The 21,850-nt window shown below is 37.2% G+C and overlaps 1 pseudogene across 1 annotated transcript; it reads right to left on the bottom strand.

Annotated features, from left to right (window-relative positions):
• Nucleotides 1-285: 285 nt before the first annotated feature.
• LOC145228719 (zinc finger protein castor homolog 1-like) lies at nt 286-20,973 on the bottom strand (annotated as a pseudogene). The gene is made up of 36 exons (XR_013860223.1): nt 20,913-20,973; nt 19,677-19,802; nt 18,410-18,554; nt 17,598-17,733; nt 17,460-17,509; nt 17,084-17,150; nt 16,595-16,712; nt 15,977-16,047; nt 15,489-15,586; nt 15,094-15,162; nt 14,807-14,897; nt 14,452-14,616; nt 12,645-12,817; nt 12,078-12,203; nt 11,606-11,757; nt 10,521-10,640; nt 9,955-10,102; nt 9,435-9,504; nt 9,077-9,242; nt 8,892-8,962; nt 8,765-8,814; nt 8,273-8,395; nt 7,331-7,861; nt 7,034-7,144; nt 6,598-6,685; nt 6,100-6,271; nt 5,641-5,781; nt 5,035-5,162; nt 4,768-4,873; nt 4,513-4,692; nt 3,811-3,913; nt 3,264-3,399; nt 2,893-3,101; nt 2,406-2,531; nt 1,977-2,111; nt 286-1,889 (listed from the first exon to the last, which is right to left on the bottom strand). The product of XR_013860223.1 is annotated as a zinc finger protein castor homolog 1-like (transcript).
• Nucleotides 20,974-21,850: the final 877 nt, after the last annotated feature.

Raw genomic sequence — 21,850 nt, 5'->3', positions numbered from 1 at the left:
TCTTAGGCTTACATCTGCATTTGTTTAAGTGCAACTAGCAATTTATGCGATTGACCACAACCACAATTATCGAGTCACTTTTTCGGTTATTTGAGTGATGCTTACAATGTATTAGGTATGTTTTATAAGACAGGCGGTTACCCACAACGGTGGTTGAACCCGTAAGTTCTGTTCACCAAATAAAACAGCGTACACGGAAAACACCAGTGCGGTTTCTTAGTTGCCATATTTGACAACAGTATTAGCCTGTTACACGCAATCTATAAATCACTTTACTCAAACCAATTCCCAATCACGCATGCATTTTATTGCCGGAGTGACCAATATATTGTTTATGTACATATGCATAGAGAAAATGCACAAATCCAGAATTTGTTCGCTAGACACACAACGATCGAGTCAACTCCCTGTACTAAGAGGCACCAACCAAAGTGAAAACAACGACAACAATCCAAAAAGTACAGCCGCTAAATATTGATATATTATTACTATGGGCACACACGCGATAAAACGTCACACTACACAGTTTGTTACGTCACAGCCAGACGTCATAATGCGAGTACGTCATTAATGTATTACGTAGCACGCAGGGGTTGATGAAGCACTCGAGTCGGATAAAAAAGGATTTATATCTTTGAAGATGGAACACGGTCCATGACGTCACACACATGACGTCATAAACACGTACATGATCGATGACGTCATATATCGACAAGAACTCAAAAGTTTTTGGTTGAAAAGAATCACAAACAAAAAATACATGCAAAAAAAATAGTGATCATAATAAATACAAGGAAATTTCACTTCGTGTTCACAATCGGCGTTTATTCGTTTGCTGACGTCATAAAGGTCATTAGCAGGTGTTCGAACGGTTTTATTGTTCACAGTATGGACACTATGCTGCGCACCTGAGCGACTGTATCGTGATCTCGATTGGTTAAAAATTCGACCAATCACAGAGGTTCCCGCCAAAAACAGGTCCCCAGTAAAAAAACAGAAGTACGTGACGAACACAGTTACATGCTGCACACTACAAAAGTACGAAGTAATTAAATAAATGAGCACGGTAGGCAGGATGCCGTTGTAACATCACACAGAGCATTGTGTTTGACACAACAATGTACAGATTATGGCTTTCAATCGAACACTATGACTTCATAGAAGGATGTTGCGCAAAAAAACAGGCTGCTGTTTATTTGATGCTAAAAACGAGCTGATAAAAGGTTACAGAAGGTCGTTGACCCCGTACAGAAGAGTTCACCGCCGTCGAGGTTACTCGCGGTCAAAAGCATGCTGCATAAAAGCTAAAAGCTGCGGGCTTTTGCATAAACAAGCGCTTTGCGATAAAATACGCAAAGTTTGGGGCAAGATGCCTTGGATAAAAGAATTCGCCACAAGAAGCGGGAGGCAAGTCGCTATAAAGTGAAAAGAAACTCGATCCAACAACGATAAAACTCTAACCACCAAACTATAACAAGCGCAAAAATCTTTCACGGGAGAAAAACGATTTAATCTACGGGAAAAATAAAAACTAGGAAAGCTAGGAAAGTCCAATGCCTGCATGGTAACCGGTCATCACGCTTGTAACCCCGCCCTGGTGATTTTGATTGGCAGACAGATTGAGCGAATCAGAGAGGTCCATCGCCACACTAGAGGCTGCGTTTCCTTGCATGAGACTAGGATTAAACTGCTGCGTCACAACGGCAGAAGCATTGAACTGTGGCGATGCTCGTTCATCCGGAACGGGGCTGCTGTGAGTGCTCACTCGAGCGTACGACTCTGCGTTGAATTGTGGGTAGGCACCGCTTGAGGTGGGGGCGCTAAATGCTGAGTCAGCATGATTCAGCGGAATTCGGGCTTGCGACATGTTGCTGTATTCAATGTCTTGTCTGCGAAAAAAACATCAAAAGTTGCGATATTTTTCTCTAACCGTGCTTGTTTCCATAGCAATATGACGTAACATGGCAATGACGTACCCGGCTTTTGTGCAGACTTGAGCGAGTAGAATTCCTCTCTTATGTTTGTTGGCGTGTTGTTCTATGCCGGACAGACCGACCACCGAATAAGTACAGCCCGGTTGGAGACAGTGAAAGTGGGAAGTATTTCTGTGTCTGTCGGAATTTCAATTATTATTTCACAGTTTCAAGTTGTTACGACATACTGCTGTGACGTAATCGACTGCTAACTGATACAATCGACCACACTTAAAGCTGGGATTAAAACCGACCCGATAGGACCATGTTGTGGTATTTTAGAAACATGCTCTTCTGCCAGAAAACTACTTTTGCATGAAACCTTGTAGGTTGAAAAAGTTTTCACCGTTTGCTCTTACTTATCATTTATTAGCTTGATGCTTTCATACAGAATTTCCTCTGGTTTATGACATCACAATCTGTGATTGTTACCTGTATTTGCACGTGTCCCGCATACAATCCTCCTTCCCTCTGAATCTCTCGAAACCGGATTGTTCAAGTGTATCAGCTTTAACGTGTTGACGTCGATGTGTTCCAACTTTCGCACTGTCTGTACACCTGTCACGTCACAATACAAAGTTTGTTTCCAAGCAACGAAAAAATTCTAATAAAGACGATTTAAGTCCACCATAGCGCTTGTTACAAGGACCTTGCAAGCTTAAAGCGGGTTTCTTAACGAGCTTCGTGTAGTCAACCATAGCGCTTGTTGCATTAACGTTTTTACGATTAAAACGGGTTTCTTAACGGGCTTTGTGCAGCCAACCATAGCGCTTGTTACATGCACGACTTTGCAAGCTTAAAGCGGGTTTCCTAACGAGCTTTGTGCAGCAAAACACGACCATAAATTAGAATTCCCCCCAGCCTCTTGCAAATCTAAAGGCTCGTTGGTAGCAAAATATCGACTGCGGAATGAACTCACTTAAACTGACATCTGAGACAGTGGAAATGTGTGCTGGTGCTTCTGTACTGGCAACCATCTACTTCACAATCCTGTGTTGTCTTGAACCGCTTAAAGTCGTCTCTCACCAACCCGGCCACACGTTCATGATGCTGCTGATGTTTGAACATGTGAGTGCGACCTGTGAATCTGTACATGCATCCGTCCCTCGTGCAGTGATAATGCGAAACCTGCAAGGGATTATAGCATGCTTTTATCACCAGAAAGGAGGATATATTCTCAATTATATTTGAATTCTGTGAAAAGGGTTTTACCCTCACTACCCACATTTTTTATGTTGAATAAATACTTATTTACATGACAACGATTTCTATGAATGAAATATGACGTACTTTAAACACATGCGGACACTGGGTGTCGCCACAGTTCTCCGAAGACTCGAACCTTCGAAATCCTTCTATGACGTCATTATTGATTCGGAATTTGGCGAACATCGATTGATTCTCGTCGTTCGGTTTCGGAACGAATCTGCTCAACAAAAATTATTTCACTTTATTTGAGAATTTCAACTGTTACGTCATACTACTATGACGCAATGATCGCAAATAGTGACGTAACATTTAACAAGATTTTTTTTACATTTCGGGAAAGCCTAGTTTTTGAATAAATAAACCGAAAAACAAAAATCGCTTGACTTTTCAATAAGAAATACGTTTTGTGTCATCAAGTTTTTACTAAACGTTTTCTTTTGCTATTTTGTCAACAAAATATTCCAATGAGAATATCAACTATTTCTCTGGGTTTCGTGTTTTTGTGAAAATTTTGGGAAACTTTTTTGCTCGCTTTAAACTCCTGACATTTAAACTGTTTTGCATCAAAACGAAACCGGCAGAAAAAAGTTCAGGTTGCGAAACAAGTCAGTGAGAAACTTCTCCTCACCTGTTGACAACTTCCGGGTCAGAAAAATGAAACGAACTCCCCTCCTCTTCCTGTATCTTCTCAGGGGAATCACCGTTTGTCGACGGCATGTCGTTCGAGAATTCTAAAATTCCATTCAAACAGTTTTGTTTAGATCAGAAAAACACAAGAGAATGTGTTGGAATGGAACAAAACGTTTCAACAATAATTCTGTCATATATTTAAACTTGAAATACTAAGATTAAATGCGAAAACGGCACTTAAAACGTCGGATTAGAGCAAGGTTCACCGCAATACTTCAATTGCTTGGTACCAACGGTTCGTCTGGGGCGTTCAAAATATTTTTTAAAACAGCTCAAAGTGCTGGCTACAATATACACGGACCTAAAAAGTAGCTTGGTCAAAACAAAACTGCCAGAGAACGTGTGTGTGTAAAATATGTTATGTTGCTATTGTACAAAATATTCGATGTACGAAGTAATACTTAGTAATGAATACAATATATTATGGACGTTTCAACAATCGCTTCTGTCACCATTAATGCAATGGCGATAAAACGATAATTGCGTGTTATCAGGGATAAAAATGCTTTTATGAATTACGACGGGAAACGGGATTCTTAGCTTCTTAGTTTAATCGTTACAACATGTTATTCATAGAAAACATAGAAATAAATTCATAGAATTCATGTTATTCATAGAAAACTTATCGCTCAAAACTCACTCGAGTTGGATTCGTTGCTGTTTGAATCGGTGTCGGGATAATTTGCTCGTAAATCCAGCACCCCCTCATCCGACGAAAGATCGTTGCTTTCAAGTTGGGCAGGAAGTGACGTAGAGTGAAGACTCGTCACAGGTCGGGGGGAACCCATATCTCCGCTAGTTGGCGCCAAAGATTGCCTCCCTGTAATTGAAAGGTTTGTGGTGAGCGAGCTCGTCTCGGTCGAAGCGAAATAAGTGAAATATTTCGACCCCGAACCTTTCGATATTTGCTCCAACATCGCTAGCTGAGGTCGGCTCAACTCATGCATGAAATTCGACGGTTTCTGTAGAAACGACGATGGCGTCACTGATGATGCAGTCGCCTGTAAAGAAAAAAAAATTGTTGAAGTAATATTTTCAACTTTTAACAAGATTTTGTGATGGAACTTTTGTATTAGTGTCAAGCATATCAGACGCCGTTTTGTGTTGTTGAATTTTTCGTGATAATTTTCAGGCAAAGATTTTCTATTTGTTTTGTCAGTACCTGGCTCGTATCCATGGCAACGCCTGGACGCTTCTCGATCTCGTCCGCTTCGTCCACTATCAGCGGTAGAGAGTCGTCGCCGGAATCGACGTTGCTGTGGTCGATGTCAGTCGTGTCTGACGTCATATCTGCAATAATAATAGAAATCTTAAAACTCTTTTCGTGTCTTACTTGCCGGACTTTGACGATAATGTTTTGTGTTTGTTTGTGCAAGATGTTTTACAGAATTGTTTCTTTCTGGAAAATACCGAACTAGCGTTTCGTATGATTATCGAATTTGTCGTTCAACTGGTGTAATGCTAAACAAAATATTAGTTGTTGTTCGAGAACTTGTATTTTTGCTGACGGTTTGCCCACCAGAACTGTAAAGCTTCTTCAGAGCAATGAATTATATATTGCGAGCACACATGCAAACTGTTTCTTCTGTTGTTTCTTACTGTATATTTGTATGTTTTTGTAAGTGTGTGTGTGTGTGTGACATTTTGGTGCAAGTTTTGTGTGTGTATACGTAGAAACTTTTTTCATGTTCCGATTAAACACGTGCTGTTTCCGATTAAACATGTTGTTTTGTATGTTTCTGTGCAATTGTTTATTTCTGTATCTCACCCATTCCGTTGTAACTCCTCCCCAACATTCTGCGCAGATGTTTTCTCACGTGAGTTGACATCTGATGTTTGTATTGGAAAGCAAACGCACAACCGGCTCTTATGCAGTGATAATGACTGAACAATCCGTTGTACTTGCAATCTACGAAACAAATAATGTACAGTTTGCTAAAATAAAATACTTTTCAAACAAAGTACATCGCTTAGGTATAATGTGTCTAAGTGCGGAATGTGGTAAAAACCAAAAACCAATAGTTCACCACGTAACTTTTTAAATCTTCAATTTGCTTAAAAAACAATGTATAAGTTACAATTTGAGATAGCTAACAAATTGTTTTATCTCTTGAAGACAACCAAAAGGTGTAGTTTAATTGTTACAATTATTAAAACAAGGTCCCAACCATTAAAGGGAACATTTTCGCTGTTTAGTTTTGCAAATTTACACCACATAAAAACCCACCATATCTTCCGCATTGCTCCTTCTTTGTGTAATATTTAAATCCGCTCGCCTCTCTTCTAGCAATCTTCTCATGCTTCTTCATGTGCCAGGGAAGTTTTGACGTTCCTATGGTAACGAACTGACAACCGGGTTTCAAGCAGTGGTAATGTCCCCTCAACCGAAACTCGCAACTCTGAATACAATTTCGTGTTAAGTCGACTCGCTGGAATTTCACTAACAGCGTCGACAATGTTTTAAAGCTCTTAGACTTGTATAGATCACAGTACGCCAGGCCCATTGAAGGCGCCATACCGAATCAGCCGGTCACCAAGCATTCACCACCACATGGCAAGGCGTAGGCTGCAAAAGTCTAGCCTTAGGTGTGTAAAACGGGTCACATATTTAGTAATTAGGCCCTAAAACATGAGGATAAAAGTCGATGAAACAGCAGCTTTACACTAGCACATAGTTTCAATTTGATGGATTTATTAAATCCAGAAACACGCAACATTAGTTTACCGGGTTAGGACACATCTTCTTCACTGTGTAGCTTCGAAAACATTCTTTTGCCGCTTTTGCATAAGCTTCCAAACTGTCGTGGGCTTGTCTGGATGAAAACAAACAAGTGTCAGGAAAATTACGATATTGCTTATTTTAAGTTCAAGTTTTTCATGCTCTATGCTTGTGTTACGTATTTTTGATCCCCAAAACAATGACGTCATAAACTATGTTTTTTTCGCTGTAGCTATGAGCTAACCAGGTAAAAAACCCGGTGACTGGGTTTCAGTCGGTACAGAACCGTCTCACGAAATTTTATGTGACCAGCAAACCGGTTAGCATTACTGGTTACTGTCAATGGACTTTTTGTAACAGAACCGGCTGAAAAATATGGCTTTTGTGATAAAACCGGGTGACAAAAAAATTGAACCCCACCACTGCATGACACATAACATACCTGTGCGTTTGAGCTTTGCCGAGCGACTTGCAAACGTATCTGCACCGGTTCAGAGTGCAGTGCCAGTGATTCTGCATGATATATTTGCAATCACGACGCATGCATGTCATTCTGGTGAAGAAATAAACACAGAATTGTTATTTTGTTGATCCTAAGACCGAGCTCATTCGGTATGGGAAACTTTAACACACTTTACGGCATAGTTACTTTAAGCTTGTATCAAGTTTTTTCAAAGATCACGAAGGTAGTTTCAAGCAGCTTTGAATTGTTGCGAATCTGATCGAATCCCAAACTTACCCAGGTCGGATGTGGATGAAACCTTCCTCATCGCTTCCTCCCATCTTCTTCATCAAACCTAAGTGTCCTCCCAAGCCACTAGAGGGACCCTGTGAGCCCGACATCGCTTGTGACATGAGAGTGGGGTTCTGCAGCATCATATAAGCCCCAGTCGAGCGGGGTTCGGGGTTCAAAGTCGGGTAAACAAGCTTTTTTTCGGCCACCATCCGCGATATGTACTTGTACACTGGATGGTCGGCATAACTCGCCATGTTTACCGGGAGAGGGGCGCTCACACTAGGGTAATCCCCATCGCTGTTGTTGTTGCCGTTGTCGTGGTTACCCATGTCACGTGACTGGTCGAACTGTGCGCGACTAAGCACGATGTTCCGCTGGGTGTCGCCCTCGCCGCGTGGCAAATGACCGCTAGACGGGGTTGTAACGCGACTGGGGGAGCGAGGTCGGGGGGGTTCGTCCTGGGCGGGAAATACCGGGGAGAATTGGCGCGCGATTGGTTGTTCGAAACCGGATTGTTACAGTTTTTCGTGAAATCTGTGTAGAAAAATATATATGTTTGCAATTAAATTGTTTGAGAACAGTTTTTTGACATATTTCCCGTGGATGAAACGTTTAAGCCGAAGTTTTTGTTAAAAAGTCGATCAATGTCGGCTTAAGCTTAACACTGTCGCTATGGTTACCAACAATAGTTGTAGGAAAATCTAGTTGAGGAACAGAAATTATTGTACAATAAAAACTTTTGATATGACAATCACATTATAGATAATCTAAAAAAATTAAATCAATTTTAATACCGGTTGCGATTTCTTCTAGCTTTCATCAAAATTCCTATTTGTGTAAAAAGAGCAACTTCCAAATTAGTATTTTTCAGCCTCAAATGAAGTTTTACAAAACTGTTGTGTTTATCAATAAATTGTAAAAAAGAGGTTTTGCTGGACAACTTACGTGGTGTGAGTTAGCACGAGATGTTTTTCAGTGAACACAGCACAACAATCCTCTACAGCACAGTGAAAATGATGACACGAACCGAACACACAGTTGGCGACGTTGCATTCATCAGGACCGAGTCTGTGTGAAAATAAACATTTTATTTGCAAACCACAAGTTGCGTGTTTTCATTTTCTGCTTTTTGTGCAAATTGAAGCAGAAATATTCAGTGGACACCCGATTTTTTTTACCTAAATTATCTGTTATTCGCAACTTTTTACGTTTTTTCATTTTTATTTCAACATTGTACACGTGATAACATTTACTTGATTTTAAGTTTGGTTAAAAAAATCGTCACATAGACATTCATTATGAAAACTTTGATTTTTTGAAACATCTTTATTGAGACACCGCCTTAACTACGGACATTTTTCTATGTGCGCGTTTAACAAGAAAATCTTTGTCAAACAAGTCTGAAGAAAAAATGAATTATGCTAATTAGGTGCTTACCCTCGGAAAAACTTGAGCACCGCTTTTGAGGGTTTGTCAGATTGGTGAATCTGAAATAAGTGCAACACAGGATTAGTATTGTCTTAATGTGAGCATAAGTTGCTGTTGTATTGTTAAGTTGTTTTACCTCCATCGGTTTCTTTTCACTTGATGACGTCGAATTGCTCTTGGATGAAAGATTAAGAGCTTGGTCCTCAACTAAAAAAATGTTATTGCTGTTAAACCGATTGGGATATCCAATACCGAATTAATATTCCCCCCATGTTTACTGTTTATTTACGCTTGTTCAGCAAAACTCAAAACCTCACTTACTCTGGTTTTGATGACTTTCATCAATAAATGAACCATAGTTATCCCTATCTTGCTCCTGATTGGCTGGCAGGCGGTCAGGTGACCTAGCGGTTTCGCTCCAGTGCCCACCACGTTCTGCTTGACTGCTTTCTTGCTCGTAATGACTTTCACTCTTGTATGTTGAAGTCTAAAAATAGATAAATTTCTGTGATGGGTATTTTATGATTTTTGTGTTTATGCCGCTTTATAAGAAATTTGTATTTCTCGATATGCCGTTATCATATTGAAGGCGTCTCATACAACACGTCAAAACGTCGTTATGCATTCACATTGTGGTTTAATACTGGCAATTTTCAATATATTTTATAGCGAATGTTACCTCCATTTGATCGTTATATGCCGGTGGTAGAATGTACGGGTTCATATTTCCCCGAGATACAACTTCATCACTGGAAAACAAAAGTATCTATTAGTTTAGCTTGTGGAAACAAAAAAACATAGGTCAATTAACAATTGGACAAAAAAGTATTTCCAAATTCAGTAAAATACACAATTAGGTGCAGAAGTTCTAACAGTTTTAAAAAAGGAACAATAGCATAAGACACATTTAATAGTTACAAGAAAAGAATGTTTCAACCAAAAAAATCACTTAAAAAGATTTAAAGTTGACAATTTAAACCAATGATTCTCAACTGCTTTTGAGGCCACATCCGGCTCTTGTTTTGCGGCTCGCAGCAGACCTCAGAAAACAACCAACGATTTCTATTTTAGCTAATAATCCTAAGTGATTTTTTGAGGTCTTATTTTTTGCGGCTCCTTGCACACCTAAATTTGGTCCTGACCATAAAAAAAGGTTGAGAACCACTGATTTAGAACCGCAAGAGCGAAAGAAAACTCACCGTGGAGTTGACGACATGTCGGGTTTCATTTCACCGCTGGATGGCAGCAGAGGAGATGCAGATGTAGATGCGTTAAAAGATGAAGGAACTGGAGGATTAGAAGATTCAGCTTTTGGAGTGAAACCCGATAAAGTGTGGGGCAGGGCAGCTGAAAACGAGAATCAAAAATATAATGTGAGATTTATGCCAGGGCTCTTCACTCCATACCCTACGTTTTTTTAAACAATTATTTTACAAGTTGTTATCACAGATGATGGCATGAGCATTTGCCGAACGTTTGAACGTTTTAAAAAAACATGTCGCTTTTTACGTTTATTTGGACCGTTGAATTCGCCAAACTTATGAATAGATCCGGCCAATGTATACATAAAAAGCAACATGCTTTATTATTCAAACGTTTCGGCAAATGCTCATGCCATCATCAGTGATTTGAAGGAACACATCTACTTGGGTTGTTATATTTGTCATTAAACTTATGAACAGATCCGTGTAACGTGTTTCAGAGTGGTTTATATTTCCCGCAAGTTACAGTGCAAAGTAGTGTAAGAAGTAAAACGAAAACCCACCAGTTGCTACAGTTGTTGGAATTGAGGCTAAAACTTTTCTTGCCGCTTCCTGCAACATGGAAGAATCAAACTTTGCATTTCCACCTGATCTCGACTCGAGAACCAGCGAAGGAACCGGACCTGAAAAGTGGAAAGTTGAGAATAATATATCCGGGTCAGTAGAGCTTGCCACAAAAAACTTTTCCTAATGTTATCAAGTATGTAAAAACATAGAGCCAATAAATGATAAGCTGCAGAGAGTGCACAATTTTTGACCTATGGTCTCACAAACTGGAGTGCCGTTGGATGGCTAACAAGCCAATATGGCCGATCTCTCGTCACCAGCTGCACTGATGAGAACTTCAAGGTCGAAACAGTGTGAACTGTCAGCTTATCAAGTAGGCTTTTGAACAAAAAAGATAAAAAAGTAAATTTAACGAATATTACGCTTTTCAGGAAAAACTTTCTAAAAGTCCTCTTTTTGAATGTGAACAAGATTTCAGTGAAGAAAAAGTTTCATAGAAAGCAAGAAAAATAAATCTCACGGTTGAGTAATCGCGACGCGACGTAGGGGTAAATAAAAGATGGCATCAAAACCGGGGTTGGGGGGTTTCCCCTGACACCCAGATAGGACGGGGGTCGTCCAAAGGTCACGGGGGCTTGTTGATGTCTCACTAAGGACTGCTGCACCACCGCTGGAGGGAGGTGTGGAGCGCACGGAGCAGATGTAGGAGGACGGGAGGAGCAAGAGGAGGAAAGAGAAGTGAGAGTGGGAGGAGGAAGAACCTCTGGAGAGGTTGCTATGGCGACAAGATAAACAGAAGATGAATAAATTAGAAAAGGATTTTGGCAGAAAAGTTTCGAAAATTAGTAAAGAAAAGAACCATCAGAAAAAAATGTACAAAGAGAGAAGAAAAGCTTTGCAATGAAAAAAAATTAACTAAGTTATGTGCAAAGTACTTAGAAAAGAGTTTTGTGCACCAAGAAAATATTTTTGTCACAAACTGTTTTGATAGGAAAGATGAAAAACAAAGATTTGCGCGGAAAAAATGATCTTTGTAATATTTCTCAATTAAAACAAAACGTTCCGAAGTATTTTTTCTTACTTGAGCTTAGACTGTCAGATCCCATAAGATCTTGTCGGTCGTGTTTCCTCTTGTGCGACACCATCTGGCTGGTTGACGTGAATGAAAAGCCGCAATTATTCCGCAAACAGTGAAAGTGGTTTGCTGTGCGGTTCCAAGCACATGTCGGAAATCTGAAACAAAAGTTTGGACTAAAAATTTAGTGTTTTTCATATATGTTACTTGTTTTTGGTCAAGGGCTCTAAACAACATTTCATAGGGAGGATAAACAAGTGAATTGAAATTTAAAACATCAATCTTTGAATATATAAGCTATTGATGCCAGGCTTAATATCAAGTTTATAGAGCTCTTCTGGTAAATGTATTTTTATTCCGACGTTTCGACGTCCTATACAGGTCGCCTTCATCAGGAAAAAAAGGCAACGATATATTTAGTTCAAACAACTTTTCAAACAATTCTCCTTGACTTAATCCTTACTATTTTACGACTTACTGGCAAGCTTCGTTCTTGTAAAACTTCTTGAATCCCTGTCTGGTGTACGCGTCATCTCTGGTGTGGTAAGCTTTATGTTTCTCGATGTCACACTTGTTCTTGAAAGTGAAATTGCAACCGGGACGACTGGGGGATAAAACGATGGTTCAACAAGTTGTCCAAATCAATCAGTTTAAACATATAGGCTTTTATGGTGACAATAATACATTAATTTGCAACATGCTGACTCAGCAATTATTGTCACCGTAAACGGCCTCTGTTCTCTGTTGCGCCACCTAGCGGAAATTCTCAAACCTGGTAACTGTGAGTTCTTACGTAAGTAGCTCTACCCCAGAAAACTTGACCAGTAACATAGAAACTCTACTTTTATGTCCACAAAAACGCACTTTTAATGAGTTTCAGAAAACTAATATCTTGCACAGGACTTTCAATGCAAGTCCGCCACTACTTATATTTTGAAAGTGGAAGCGCGCGAGTGTATTTTAAGGTACAAGTAAATAAGTGCACACGGCCGTGGGATGTCGGCCTTTTTAAAATAATAACCTAAAACACCAGCTTGAAACTCACGTGCAATGGAAGTGGGTTGTTCGTTGGTTGACAAACGGACAATCTGACATTCCACATGATTCCGTGGCTCGATATCTCTCAAATCCATTGCTCACAAACTGTTGGTTCTTCTTGTGGAAATTTTCGTGCGTCATCACATCAGAAGTGCTAGTGTAGACTTTCGTGCAGCTTGTCTGTTCACAAATTCATTTATTGTTTGTTTATTTCTATGATGGAATAAATTCACGCACTCTAGCACCATCTGGTGACACGCCGTGTTTGAAAACATTGAAAAAGTTGATTATAGACGTTATCACAAAATGGAACAAAAATGCTAACTTTAGTAAAACTAGAAGGGTGGCTTAGCACATATTGCCCTTGCATATACACTATAACCTATTTTAAAACATAAATATATTTCCTATGCTTATTTTGTATTGGGTCCCATATTAGCCATTGTCTTTTATAACTTTAGTCGTTTCTGCAGGCAAAAACTCATGGGTCCCCACACATGTAAAGTTGAAAATAATGCAATTCGAAAATAATGCAAAACCATGAAAAAGTCGGGTGATGTAAGGTAAAACACAGTGATCGGCACTGGGCTTAAATAATAATACTATGTAGAATACAAGCTATAAAATTAGATTCACCCCAGATATTGTTTGAAGTATGTCCTATTTAACGTTTTAAAAAACTGACCCATTTTAGGGGGCTAGTAGAGCAACTAAATGGGTGCGACACACAAACTAAAAATATGTAAAAACCACAATGACTCAATCAATAGTACTGCAAAATTTCAGCCCAATCCGCCAATGTTTAAAATTTCGACCACTAGAGGTCTTTTGAGCAACAACCGTTAATGTTTCTGACGTCACAGGGCTGTCAACAAGCCCCTAACTGCAAAAACGACCACCAAGCAACCCACCAATGAGCAACATACAACTGGTTGCCCTTGTAACACTATTGCTCCAAAGAAATCTTTCATTTGTGGTGACCAGTAACATACAAATACGTTTTACACTTTAGGGGCTTGTGGGGTAAATGTTAGGACTACAGGGTTGAACGCAACAATCGACACATATAAATGGCATACTATACAAGAAATCCAAATTTCAGCCAATTCTGACACTGTTTAAAAACTCACCCATTTTAGGGGGCTAACGGGGTAAATAACGGGGTTATCAACAAAAACAAAGTGGGATGCACATCTACATAACTACATCTACCATCTGTGTAAATTTCATCCAAATCCATCAAGGATTTGATGGAAAAACGAGTCGGACAAACTTTGGGTAGAAGAAAAAAAAAGAAAAAAAACAAAAACATTTTGAGTAAAATCAATATGTGGGGACCCATAATTATCATAGTACACAAGGCCCATTGACGGCGTTATACCAAATCAAACCGGTCTCCCAAGCATTCCCATGTGGCAAGAGGGTAGACTAGAAAAAGCTAGCCTGCGGTGGGATTCGAACCCACGATAGGAGTCTTTCCAAGACTCGCGATAGAAGATCTACCAACTGAGCTACACAGGCTCAGTGAAGAACCCGTCGAAAGTTGAACCACAAGCACCGTTGCCTGCCTTGTATGCTGCACATGTCAGCTTCGTAATAGGGCATCGCCAGATTGACCAATAACCACAGCAACAAAAGCGCAAAATTATTGTTGATTTTCGTTTAACAGAAATAGTTTCTGCTTAAAATTGGTAAAATTGAAACTTTTTAGATTTTTGAAGGTTCTGGCAATGCCTTGGACAGTTTTAGGTACCTGACGCAATAAACTTGAACCGCAAATTCGTTACAAAATGCGAGTAATGAGTTAAACTTACATGCAAGCAATGGTAGTGGGTGCTTTTCCCGTTCAAGTGGCAGTTACCAAATTGTCTCGAGCAATCGTCTGTTGGTGCGAATCTCATGAAGCCATGAGCTAATGAGTTATCTCTCTTGTTATGCATGTTGTAATGGCGAATCACATCCGACTTGTTGGTGAAGCGCTGGATAGATATGTTTGAAAAAGATCAGCAATTTTGAATTTTTAGGGTCACAAACGTTAAGAATAGGTAAATAAGACGCTATACATTTACGGAAAACGGTTCTATAAGAACTTAGCAAGTCGTATGAACAATGCCCACTTGCAGGGGATTAACCTGTTTTTTTATGTTATTGTAATGTTAAGTGTATTACCTGAAAGTTACAATCACTATCAGTGCAGTGGTAATGATCTCTGTTGATATGAGGACAAGATGCTTGCATGCAAGGGTGCTTTGATGTGTACCTGGAAATATATAAGACTGTTTTAATGCTCTTCTGGGGTGAAAAATATTCTCTGATAATAGTAGAATCGTAGAACGACCGACACAGAAAAATATTATTTCACGTTTAAAAATACAAAAAAATATTCGCTTCACTTATTATCCGCGTAAAACTGAGAGAAAACAAGTCTTTTCAACAGATGCAAAAAAGCATCTTACTTTGAAATATATTTGTCAAATACATCCTCGTCAAAGTTGGTTGGATCCAGAGTACCTTTTTTGATTGAACTAAAAAAATGTAAAAAAACAAAATTAAATATATAAGTTATTGCTGCCAGGCATAATATCAAGTTTATAGAGCTCTTCTGGCAAATTGTATTTTTATTCCGAAGTTTCGACGTCCTATACAGGTCGTCTTCATCAGGATAAATAACACTGAATGCGCGTTGCACTGTACTACGACCTGTATAGGACGTCGAAACGTCGAACTAAAAATACATTTGCCAGAATAGCTCTATAAACAAATTTAAATGTTGATGAAAAATATTTCTCAGCCTAAATATATGTCAATGATAATGTAGCCTGGAAGAAATAGAAACAAACAAGTTACACACCCGACTCCGCTTAATACAGTTCCAGCTGTTATTGTGTCGATCGAGTCGGCATTCTCACTATACTTCACACTAGGTGGCACAAAAGAGCTGGACGAGACCTGAAATAATAATAAGTGTTACAGTGATATAGATCAGGTCCTGTAAAGATTATGACGGGCCGCTATGTGTAATTTTGTCAGCATTAGATGATAAACTAAGACTGTGAAATTTACTGGACAAGTTATTGAGTAGTTTTAACAGTTCTGTTTGTATTTACACATTTTTTCAATTTAAACGTATGTTAATGAAAGATTTAACAGTTCACCAAAATGAGTTAAACTGTTTTTATATAGCTGGCATTCATGTTTTTAGTAAAACTACTCTTAAAATATGTGTCTTGCGTTTCTAAGTTACATAATATCATACGTTTACTTCAGTACACATATACATATGTTGCTAAAAAGCATGTATTAAAACACTTGTTCAGTAACAGCAACATATATGCTTACCTGAGAAATAGCTGATGATCTTTTGAATATTTTCTGCAGAAGTTCCGCTTTTGAGTTAGCTGAAGCATGTTCTAAAATGTTTTAACATAAATCAGTGTGAAAAAGAGTTTTGTCGTTAGTTGAAGTTGAATTACAACTTCCGCAAGTTAAGTACTGAACCACTTCCTTTAAATACAAGGCCTGTTTTTTTAGTAAACTAACATAATAAAAAATTATCATTTTTCCTCTACTTCTGTCATGTAATGCGCTTATGGTAGCTCGTAAGCCAAAGTAAATGGGTTATTTCATTCAATTTTTAGTCTAATACAAGTCAATTGTTGTCAACAAGTAACATTTTTTTTTAGATATTCATGAAGTACTAGTGTTGATAAATCAGTAATGTTTCGATGCCAGAATTAGTCTACACCACTTTTCCAACTGCACACCCTCAGACAACATAGGTTATTCAAACAGATTTTCTAAAACAGCTTCGGTAGCGATGGTCAAAATAACATACATGATGTTAGAAGGCAAAATATTGTGTGAAGTACTGTATTCTTTATTGAGTAACTTTTTTACAAGTAAACATCATAAATTTGCCCGGTATCTTTGAATTTCTCTTATTTAGAAGTTACACACCTGCATTGCTTGAAACGATTGAAGCCATGAAGGCTGCAGCAACTGCTGGAGGTAGACTGGCTGAAGAAAATGGTTTGAGGGGAGGGATTTGATTTGAAGATGTTGGTGGTGTGACAGCCTGTAACATACAAACTTTATCAACAAACAAAATATCAAGCACCAATTTCAGGTTTGCAATGGCACACAAATGAAGATTTACACCATTAAAATACTTTACAGTTTACAGAAACAACAACAGGATTATACAAAGCTTTAAATTAAATCTGATCAGCAAAATGCAGGCGTCAAACATTTCGATGTTTCACATTTAATGTACTGAAGTCTATATTTCATCTAACAATGCCTAAACAGTGTAACTAAACTTTTAGTTATACTGAGTAAAATCAAACAGTAAAATGTGTGCAATTTCAATGCGTATACATCCACTCTAGCTACTAAGGTAAGTTTTCAACACTTACATTTGACAAACAGTAAACAATAAAAACATACCTGATATGCTGCAGAATCAACATTTGTATTATTCCATGATGTGGGCGGGTTCCAAGTTGCATTGCTACTAAAAAAATGTAAAAAGATAGACTAAAATTTTTTTTGTTAGCTTACAAAGCTTTGCTAAATTGCTAACCAGCTCATATTAATCTGGTGACAAAATGCAAAGTATGCAACCTGTTTTTGAAATCTATAATTGCTATTTCAAATGTTTTTGTTGGATTAGGTATAATTTTAATGTTAGCAACAACATTGTCTATATTAGAATCAAGGGAAATGACATCTGCTTCACAAAACATATTTATTGCCAAAAAAGTTTGAAACTTAAGAATTTTACTTGAAAATCAATGAAATTGGATTAATATTTATTTTCTACCTTGTGTTGTGAGTGTCTTGAGAAGTTTCATGTTCAGAAGAAGATTGATTCTGAAATTAACAATATATTTAACAAAGCCGTTACAAAGCACACTGGATCTCAAAATAACTAAAGTGGTTTGCAAAAGTTGGTACTTACTGTTGATTCTGGTTTGTTGCTGGTCATAGTTTTCATTTGTCTAATAGCGATCAAGTCTTGATGAGTTAATCCTGCTTCAGTCATTGCTTTAATCAGAGGAGTTTGCTGACCTAAAAGTTCCATGAATCTTCTGTATCTAAATATGACATATTGGGTTTAGTTAAGATGCAATTTGAGTTGATACTTGATTTCACAAGAAGTGCTGTGTTTTAAAATGACACAAAAGTTTGAAAATGGTTTTGATACAGTCATTTCTTGTCTCATATTCATTATTCTTGTCATCTATTTTAAATGGTTGGCTTTTTGGTTCTAGCTAAGCAATAATCGTTATGTGTTCCGCTGATAAGTGAAGCATAATGTTTTTAATAAACAATTTTATGTTTTAACAAAAGTAAACTAATTACTCCATCAAATATTGTTTTCAGGCGCAAATAAAATTGGACTTACAGTATTGAAAAACTACATAAATTCATGGCATATTTTTTGTCTTACTATCAGCCTGTAAGCAGTGACCCCATTTCTGCCAATAAGATTAAATGGCAATTCTGTAATTCTTTTGTGAATTTAATCCCACAGGCAAATTCCAATGCATTATGCGAGCAATAATTTTAATGAAAAGAATTATGTTAGAATATCGCATATACAAGTAATTCTAGTGTGCTGTACGAGTAAACTTGGTATAAGCGTTCACTTATTCACAGAATTCAGTTTAAAATTAGGCAAGAAATGTGTAAACACCATTTTGTCTTCACCAGCCGATAGCTTTTTTCATATTTTAACTATTTTTTACCCCACGTTTTTGTGAAACTTACTTTTCCATTCTGATATGAATGCTGTCATCAACGTCCATCTCATTTCCATCACTCATTTGTCCTGCTGCTGCTTGTGATGCTTGTGATGCTTGTGGTTCATGGTCAACTTCACTGTCATGTTCATTACATTGTGATAAACTGTCCTCTGCAAAAACAATACAAAATTTAAACAAAAACAATAAGCTTAACTTTTACATAAAAAACTGCTGTTTATTGAAAAAATGAAATACAAAGTGGAAAATTTATTAGACTTAAATGGTTTGAGGGTATAGTGATATTGATAGCAGAGAAACAGAACTAAATGGACGTTAATATACAGCTTTGCTAGTTATACATAATGCTTACGGCAGCAATGAATATTTTCTATAAGGTTAAGGTGCAAATGCCATATTTAAAATGTATACTGTTAAAGTTTAAACAACAATTTGTGTAATTTGCCACCTTGTATAGTTTGTGTTTAATTCAAATAAACATGTACATGAGCTATTTACTTCTGGACAGCAATTTCCTCAAATTTGTTTTCTGCACAATGTCAATAATGTTCGATATTTTGCTTGTTTTATCCCAAGGTTGTCGTTTTACAGTTTAGTACATGCTTGCTTTTATAAAACATTAAATTTAAATAAAACATACTTGTTATAGTTTCAAGGTTTTTGCATGATTTAATAATAGGGCAACAAAAATTAAACAAGAAAATTAAACCTTCATATTATGGCAAGGAGCATCTTGTGGCTTATTCACTTGCCAGCAGACAGCCGCTCCTTAGAGCAGGGAAACAAACTTTTAGAGTTTTATAGAAATGTTTGACGGCTACTTCCTAACTTCAAGCTTTCAAAACATGAGTTCGTTTATCGCTTGTGTGTTGAAAACCCACACACCCCACAAAGGAAGCCAAAGTATTTGGTGGAAGATTAGAACAACACAAAATCACACGGGCTGATTAACAAAATAAATGAATCATTTCCAGGGCAAAAGATTAATGATGGTCTGTTCTCAACTTTGTGTGATTTCATGTTGCCAGTTGGACAACACACAAATAACAACTGTTTTTTTTAGGGTTTTTTTCCCTTTATTAACAATAATATTAAACAAGGAATAGGGATGCAATTAAATGTTCCTAAAAGGTCATATTAATTATGACATAATTATATTTCTAATTATATTCTAATGTAATGATTATCATTTTTTTGTGCCAATAAAACTTTTATAAACTCCAATAAAACAAATAATGTGTTTGTGAATCTAAAAAGCAGAACAAAAATGTTACCTTCATCAGTTTTTTGTCGCTTCACGGACAAATCAAGACAGGGCTTCACTTTCGGGTTAGGGATTTCACCGTCAGATGTGTTGTTTTCAAAATCTCGCATTCTTTTTCGCTCGGAACGATCATCATCTGTAAAACAGTGTTAGAGATAAAACAACAAAAACTGAAGCATGTTCTCTTGTACATGATGCAGAATAAAACTTGGTTTAGCCTATATGATAGCATTTTAAATGATTGGTATATGGTAAAAAAATGATTGGTATATTGTAAAAAAAAATATTGGTATATGGTAAGAAATTATTTGTCCCAAGTCCTAATTGACAAGTATAATTCTAAAGCCATGACTATTTAATAGCAGTTTGTTAACGACAGAAGTAAAGTCAGTATTTGGTGCACAACTTTATCAAAACCAATATGTATTGGAACTAATATGACATCACAATGCCCTCTTAGTTGACTTCCTACTTTTTGCACTCAAAATATTTTCTTTGCTATCTTGAGCAAATTTAAATGAGGCAAACTGAAATACATTGAAGCTGTGTTTGTTTTCACAACAAAGAATGAAGATTGAAATAAATGAGGAACAAAAGATGCACTAAGTACAATGGGGCCTTTAACCAAATATCAGTTTCAGATTTTAATTAAGTTTTGAAAATTAATTTGCGTGGTTTGGCAGCAGATGAAAATTCATTCATTGTTGTCAATATATCCTTAAAAAATATGGCCACAGTAGCTGAAATACTAAGTATAATATCAACCAACAGATTGAAATGAAGTTAAAATATTTCTAAGACTGGTTTGATTTCATAGAAAACTAGATGAAGTTGTATTGAAAAATATTTCAGCGCTAAATTGACTCATTCAGATGATTTCTGTTGCACAATCGGAGGATTTTGACGTAGGGTTTATTTTGACATATAATTTCCTCATATTTTAACACAACTGTAAAGCAATAGCTTTTCTCAGCATTTTACCCAGCTTGAATCATTTGATTGTTGAAAAACAAGCTACAGCCGAGATAAAGTTACAAAAATGGAGCTTATGTAACACAATGGTACATACAACTGTGACTGTTGAAACATTTTAAATTAAACATGTATGCACTCTAAAATCTACATTTATAATCAGTTTGTTTATTTAATTTGTTAACAGTGTTTCAAAATTGATTGTATCTTTAGAGAGGGAAATCTTACACAGAAATTGTTCATTGAGTTGTACACCAAGCATTTCATGCATTACCTTGTTTACTTGCTGAACTTTCGATCCCTTCATCATCACCAAAACCCTGTGGTTGCAGAATGTAGATCCCTAGGAAAAGAACACAAGTTCAAAGTGGGTTGAAATGCATTGCTATACTTTAGGACACCGACTAAAATGGGGCTGAAATCTTCATAAACATGTTTTCAAACAAGCTAAAGCATTATATTTTACCTTCAGCTTAAAGACCAACCACAAATTACTATTTTTTAGGCTGTAATACCAAAGACCACAAAACACTAGAAAACTAATGATGTAAAATGTTTGGGTTTTAAACAATTTTCAAATACTAATGACAGATTTTGGGTATTTAACCTATGTGACATTTAACAAAATATCTCAGAAATCCTTGTAGGTATTGAGAAAGGTAAGAATTAATCCAAACAGGTTAAATAACTTTCACCCATTTCGCTTGTGTTTGATATTTCATGCATCATCGGATATAAAATTTCTGTTACAAATTGTTTTGCAAACACATACCACAAATTTAGATCAGGCGTGTGCGACCTGTGGTCCATTGATAAAAGGTTGTGCGGCCCGCAGAGAAGCTTAGATTTCAACTGTACTAGCAAACAAGTCCAATTGTAACATATGTTTGAGTAGATTAATGCGCCTTGTATTTTTGGGGCTTGAGTGAAAAGCGAAATTTAATTGTAGTTAACTCAATATTGGCATTTTTGGTATGCAACAAAGTAAAATCACCTTGTGATATATAAAGGGCTCACCACTTAAAATTGGTAATTGTATTTGACCCCACAGTGACAAAACCCTAAAAATCAAGTGTGGACAATTTTGACCCACTTGTTTAACATGCAGGTTAAGTAGAAAAACATAAGCATTTTCCTTTTATGTGAAGCTGAAAACTAACATGGTAAATTGTTTACGTCAAAACAGTGTCAGAAAGTTGAGATGGCTTCACA

The sequence above is a fragment of the Phallusia mammillata genome, chromosome 5 (assembly GCF_965637545.1).
Source record: "Phallusia mammillata chromosome 5, kaPhaMamm4.hap1.1, whole genome shotgun sequence".
Lineage (NCBI taxonomy): Eukaryota > Metazoa > Chordata > Ascidiacea > Phlebobranchia > Ascidiidae > Phallusia > Phallusia mammillata.
Note: the sequence above shows the minus strand (reverse complement) of the source record. Positions and strands in the feature narration are given on the sequence as shown.